The sequence below is a fragment of the Oryctolagus cuniculus genome, chromosome 8 (assembly GCF_964237555.1).
Source record: "Oryctolagus cuniculus chromosome 8, mOryCun1.1, whole genome shotgun sequence".
In the NCBI taxonomy this organism is placed as follows: Eukaryota; Metazoa; Chordata; class Mammalia; order Lagomorpha; family Leporidae; genus Oryctolagus; species Oryctolagus cuniculus.
In genome coordinates, this window is record NC_091439.1 from 38,181,010 (window position 1) to 38,187,881 (window position 6,872).

Below are 6,872 nucleotides of genomic sequence, written 5' to 3' on the forward strand. Positions count from 1 at the left end.
GGGTCAATCCATTGCAGACTTCTGAGGAAGGGAATAAGGGGGGCTCTCCTCTTTGTAAAATAGAAATTTTAAAAGAAATTTTATACTTCTTGTAAAATTAAAAAGAAATTTTATACTTCTTGTAAAATTGTAAAGAGTTGAGTCTTGCTTTTTTATCTAGCCTTTTTTTGAAATATTTCATTTTCTCACCTAGTAATCAATTATTCTGCTATTTTTTGATTATATTTTAGTTGTTTTTTAAAAATAATTTGCAGTCTTTTTAGTTAATTCAGTTTTGTAGGCACTCCATTAGTTATTTCTCTTCATTTTTATTCTTCAGGTAGTTATAATATATTTTCATTACTTTAACATATTTTATAATATGTCATTCCAAGTACAATGCCAGAAATTACAATAGATTGCAATTTTTTGTAATTTTTAAAGATTTATTTATTTGAAAGGTTACACAGAGAGAAGAAGAGGCAGAGTGAGACAGAGAGAGAGAGAGAGAGAGTGCTCTTCCATCCACTGGTCCACTCCCCAAATGGCCACAACGACCAGTGCTGGACAAGGCCAAATCCAGTAGTCAGGAGCTTCTTCCAGATCTCCCATCTGGATGCAGGTGCCCAAGCACTTGGGCTATCTTCTGCTGCTTTCTCAGGTGCATTAACAGGGAGCTGGATTAGAAGTAAAACAACTGGGACTTGAATTGGTGCTCATGTGGGATGCCGGCATTGCAGGCAGTTTTACCCACTACACCATGAGCCACCCCCACATATTCCTTTTAGAATCTTTAGATATTGTAGTTATGAATTTTGTTTTAAATTATTTTACAGAAAAACAAAATGTATCTCTTATTTTTGCCTTGGAGTCAGCTGTCATTAAAAAGAATCAAAAATAGGAAAATACTTTATACTTAGTCTCTCATCATCTGTTGTTAGTGTGAGTTTGTTCCAATTGTCATTTTCCACAAAGAGGACATTCTTTGTTAAAGATTTATTTATTTTGAGAGGCAGAGCCACAGAGAAAGAGAAAGAGAGAGAGTTCTCCATCCTCTGATTCAATCCCTAAATGGCTGCAATGGCTGGAGCTGGGCCGATCCAAAGCCAGAAGTCAGGAGCTTCCTTCAGGTCTCCCACATGAGTGCAAGGGCCTGCTTTCCCAGGCCATAGTAGAGAGCTGGATTGGAAGAGGAACAGTCAGGACTAGAACTGGCACCCATATGGGATGCTGGTGCTACAGGCATATGCTTAACTTACTACACCATAGTGCTAGCCCCAGACTTTCTTTTAGCATTTAATGTATTGAGGGATTTATGATTAAAGACTGTCACATCTATTGTTTTAAAGATAATGTTCTTTGTGTTTAGAATTCTAGGCTTAAGGAGTTTTTATTTTACTTTTGGTTTGCTTGACTTTGGCATTTTCAACCTGGGTTTCTATTTCTCTCTTGGCTTTTATAATTTTGAGAGAAATAAGCATAATGACTTACATTGGTTTCCTAAAATGTAATATATAATTTTTATTTTATAGAATTGTCTTAAAGATTTTTCATTATACTTAATTTTCACAGTAATTTATGATGTGTTCTTTTGTTGTGTTTATTCTGCTGTGGTCTCTGGTTTGAAGTCTTCATCAAGTTTGGAAATATTTGGCCTTCTTTCCTTCTGATATTAGTTGTGGACTGATTCCCTTTCTGTAATCTAATCACAAACATAATTCTGTGTGATATTGACCAATGCTATCAGATCGGTTAGTTTTGTTTAAAAACAAGAACAAAATAAAAACATAAGCCTGATTGTCCTATGCCTGAATATATAGGACTGGATTGTTTTCTGGTTTTGTCTGTTCATCTTACATATTCACTTTGTGAATCTTACATATTCACTTTGTGGTTCATCTTACATCTTACATATTCGCTTTGTGGTTACTTTTTTCAATAGTAGAATTCAAGTCTTTATTCCCCCTAAGATGTAGAGTTCATTATTACCTACAGATGCCTGATGAACCAGGAGGTTCAGGTCTGTGGAGATCTATGCGCTGGGTCTTCCTTTGTCAAAGCAGTCTGCCTTCCTGTCGTGGTGCTTGCCATTTCTTCAAAATGCAAACAATCACATGTTTTGTTTTATTTCAAAGAAGATCTGAAGTGTTTGTTGAAAGAATCTTAAAACTGCTCTATCATGGCTTATTTTCTTTCAATTTTAAAGCCTACTTTAGTACTTACTTTCTCTCTCATATATTATTTTGGGGAACCTAGATCAGATCTTAGGCCTAAACCAAAGACAATTTACGTAAACTGTTAGTCATCCTAATATAAGCATTTCCCTTATATAACTATTTCACAAAATGAAAGCCCAGCAGAATGAGAGCTTACAAACAGTTGAGCAGATATTCACAGAACATATGCCCATTACCAATAGTACAACATGAGAAAGCATTTTTTCCTGCTAGTTAGCATGTGGAGGTTAGGAATGGAATGGTGGACAAACCTCCTAAGAGAATGTTAAACACTATGAAAATTACTTAACCATGGGGCTTGTGGAATGAGTTATCTTATTGGAAACTCAGTCTTCTAATCTGTAAAACAAAGAGGTTGATTAAATAGTGATTAAAATTCCTTCCATTTTCTAAGTTTGGTAATTTAAGAAATAGTTTTTCATATCATATAATTTGGCCCATATTAGTGCCAGTTAATTCCTGTGAATAAAATAAAAATGAGTTTGAGTATATGGTAGGGGGGATTGAAAAAAATGTATGAAATTGAGTAAATGATAATGTAGTTCAGTAATGAGATGGGCTTCTCCAGGGTTTTAAATGCAGTTTCTTCAACAATCCCTCATACTTAAAGCTAAACATGATTCTATATATTTCCACAAATGTAAAGTAAATGTAAATTAAAGGGTTAATATCCCTTATTTAGGTTTTCACAAATCCCCCCAACATGTAAATGTAATTTCAGTTATCCCAAGAATATGAAAATAACATGTTTAAAAACTATATAACCTTTAAAGTTTACAGTCAGTGATTAGGTAAGAAAATGGTACAATAAAAAATGATAAATTAGAGTTTGTGGATACAAATAACATTTTCACTAATGTACTCAAATACTTTTTGAAAAAATAACTAAAAATATATACAACTAAGTTCATCAATATTCTACAGTCAGGACTCAAGGAATGTTTCTTTTATCTTTTTCCATAGTTTTTTAATGCCACGTTACTTCAAAAATCTAATTCCTTAAAATAGCCATTTTCCCCAGCATCATTTGTTTGTGAAACCCTTCTCAAGGTTTTGATGCTTCCTTTAATCAAATGTCTAGTTATTGTGTGTGTTTTTCTAGTAGTGGTAGTCATTTCCTATCTTTACCATCTTTATTAACATTTTGATCCTGTTACACCCACTTAAATCATTTATTACATCTTTATAAGACCACATGCTGCCAGAATAGTCTCTCTTCCTCTTTCTTTAAACTCACGTGCTGTTTCAGAATTTTTTACTGAAGCTCATAACACCTCTAGGATTGTATCTGCATTCCTTTTGTGGTCCTGTTCAACAATTCCAACATCAAAAAGTAGAAAGAAAAACCAAGAACCACTCACAGGTTGGAGGAGGCAGTGGACATCTGATTGCTAAATGAAGTGTGATACCCTTTACTGAATAAAAGCCATAGGTCAGTTAGCAACATTACCTCAATGTTAGTTTAACAGATATTATAGTTCCATCAAATGTAATTTAGGGAGGCTGAGTGAAGATACGTGGAAAGTCTACCTTGGAAGTTTTTTGTCATATCTAAGATTATTTCAAAATAGAAATATCTATAAAAATCACATTTCTAGAGTCCTAAAATAAATAGTATCCTTTACCCTTGATTTCAAATTCTTAGTGATGCTGTAAAACATGTAGATATTCTTATGCTAATTTATGGATTCTCTATAATTGCAAATATTGTAAGCAACAAAAATATCAACAAACATTACACTAAATAAAAAAGTATTGAGATAGAGTGTTGCAAAAACAGTATGAACAAGCTTTAATTAATATTCAATAAGAAACAGAAAATGCTCCTTATATTTTAAGGAAGGGAAGCATGCTACAGACTACATATTTAGCATTACCATGTGAATTGGATAGACAGACATAATCAAGTATTTATTTATTTCTTAAATGTACTTATTTATGGAATCATTTTTATTTTCATGTTTGCAGTATGTATTTAACTTTTCAGTTTATATTAAGACAATATATTAACATTGCAATCAAGAAAGCAATCAGATTAAAATTTTTCGAGAGGAGAAAGCCAGGTTGTATTATGATTTACTTTAATGTTTAGTTTAATGTGTAGTACCCATTTGTTCAGTTTCCTCATCTGAAGAGACACACAGTAAAACTCCTTGGCAGATTTCTTGTGAAGATTAAGCTAATTCATGACTGGGATATGTAATATAGGGTTTGGGGAGTTTGGGGCAGATTACCATTTTTCATATAACACACATTTCACTTCTTGAAACATGAATTTGCATTATTTCATAAAATGAAAAATCGCCTGCCTTTATTTCTTTCATGATGTGTCTATGCATGTTAGTTCTCCTCCATTTATCCTTCTAATAAAGTCTGTTTATATTTGTTTTTGCCTTCAGCTGTTGATGTCCTCATAATATTTATTTTTCAAAATATCTGCAGTTAGAAATCATTTTTCAAGTATGACTTCTACTTTCAGAGGTTTCTCTCATATTTTCATTGTAGCTGGGCTGTAAACAATCCTATCACTTGGGGTGTTTCCTCCAATTTTCAACCTTCTTTAAGTCATTTTTCATTATATAACAATTATATTTTATTTCTCAATACTTGGATATCTGCACTCTTTAAAATTAATGTTTTCATTATGTTCTTGTGAAAAAAAAACAACTAAATTAATGAAATATTATAAGCTCGAGTACCAGAGAGTTTTCATTAATGATGTTAAAAAGTTGAAACTCTAGGTTAATTTTAAAGAATAGCTATATCTACTACAAAAAGACATTAGAACAATAACTATCATTCTCAATTCTAAAGGTAGTAGTAAATTTTACATTTATTCATGTTAATATTTACTTTTAATTCTTCTAGTGCTTTTGTGAAAATTTTAATGGGTGGTTCTGCAATAGAACAGTAGATTCATGAGGGTGCTTCCAAGAGTTTATGTAAAAAATGAGTTAAAAATAACTTTGCTGTCATGCAAAAGCTTTGAAATCCATGCATAATTTTTCCATAATACGCATTGCCATGAAATTTTTGAAGACCCATTTGTTTGCATGGGTTTAAAAAAAATGTATGCACCAAGTGATGTTTTCTTGTATGTTTGTTTTCCACAATTGATTTAAATACTCTCATGCAAAATAGTGGTGGTAGAAAGCTAATATTGATTAACTTGTGTCTATTTTTGCTTTTTATTTATTTATTTTCTTTGCAAAGCCACAATTTAGGAAATGTCTCTGGATTCTGCTAGACAGAGGAGTACATGCCATCAGGAATGCTTTGCCTCATTCCCTTGTCAGTCCTAAATTCCTGAATTTGATTCCTCTTCCTGTGCAGGGGAGTTAACATATCAGTTCACATGTGGACGTCAGTCAGACTACAGATAGCGGGCAAGCAAAGTGCTGAAGTACATGAGAAATTAAAAAAAAAAAAAAAGGAAGGAGGAAACCAGATTGCCAGTAACCACCAGAAATTATACTTGAGACCAATAAGGGGCCTTGTGAGGGAGTAGTTGAAAGTTTCATAATACTGGAGGGATACACATATTATAGGTTTTGTCAAATATTAATTTTCTTTAAGGTCCAAGGCACTTTCCAGCTAAATTTACAGTAAACGTAGGCATCTCCTATAATATACTGATATAGAAAACATAACTACAAAATGATGTAATAGTGAAACTGTTGCACAGTGTCATTTAAAGATTAGATTGTGAGGATGTGTGTTTAAACAGACTGAATAGTTGTTGCAGTCTACACAAATTCTTTCATTGCATTTAAGAACTCATTATAAGCTTTCCCTGTTTGTATTTCTGTACTTTTTCTGTTGTCAAACCACTTGGAATGTTTTTCCAGGAATAGGTATTCATGCACATCTGAAGATAATTTCCTAGAGACCTACTAGGTATCTTCTGAAGTTAAGACCTCTGTCAATTTGTATCTTGGAAACAACAACAAATAAAACTCCATGCAATTGCTTCACTGTACATCCACACTATGTATGGCTTTCCCAAGCTTTTTTGAGAAAGTCCAGAGACATTGTAAGGTAGATGTCAGTAGAACAGTATTTCCTACAATTTACTTGTGCAAAATACAGACTAGATTTATTCTACATTCTACATGTTTTCTTTTTTTTTAAACAGGCAGAGTGGACAGTGAGAGAGACAGAGTGAAAGGTCTTCCTTTGCTGTTGGTTCACCCTCCTGGTGTGCTGTGGCCGGCGCACTGCGCTGATCCAAAGGCAGGAGCCAGGTGCTTCTCCTGGTCTCCCATGGGGTGCAGGGCCCAAGCACTTGGGCCATCCTCCACTGCACTCCCTGGCCACAGCAGAGAGCTGGCCTGGAAGAGGGAAACCAGGACAGAATCTGGCGCCCCGACCAGGACTAGAACCCAGTGTGCCGGCACCGCAAGGCGGAGGATTAGCCTATTGAGCTGCGGTGTCGGCCCATTCTACATGTTTTCTTATGATTCTGTATTTCTGAAAACACACACACACACACACACACACGAAGAAATAAAACAGGATATATCTGATTATATGGATAGATATCATGATTATAGCTATTTTAGTTGTTTTCAGGCATTGAGAATATTTAATATTTTTATAAGGTAAACAAATTTAAGTTTCTGTCAATTTAAAATACCTTTAAGTTTAATCTTTGAA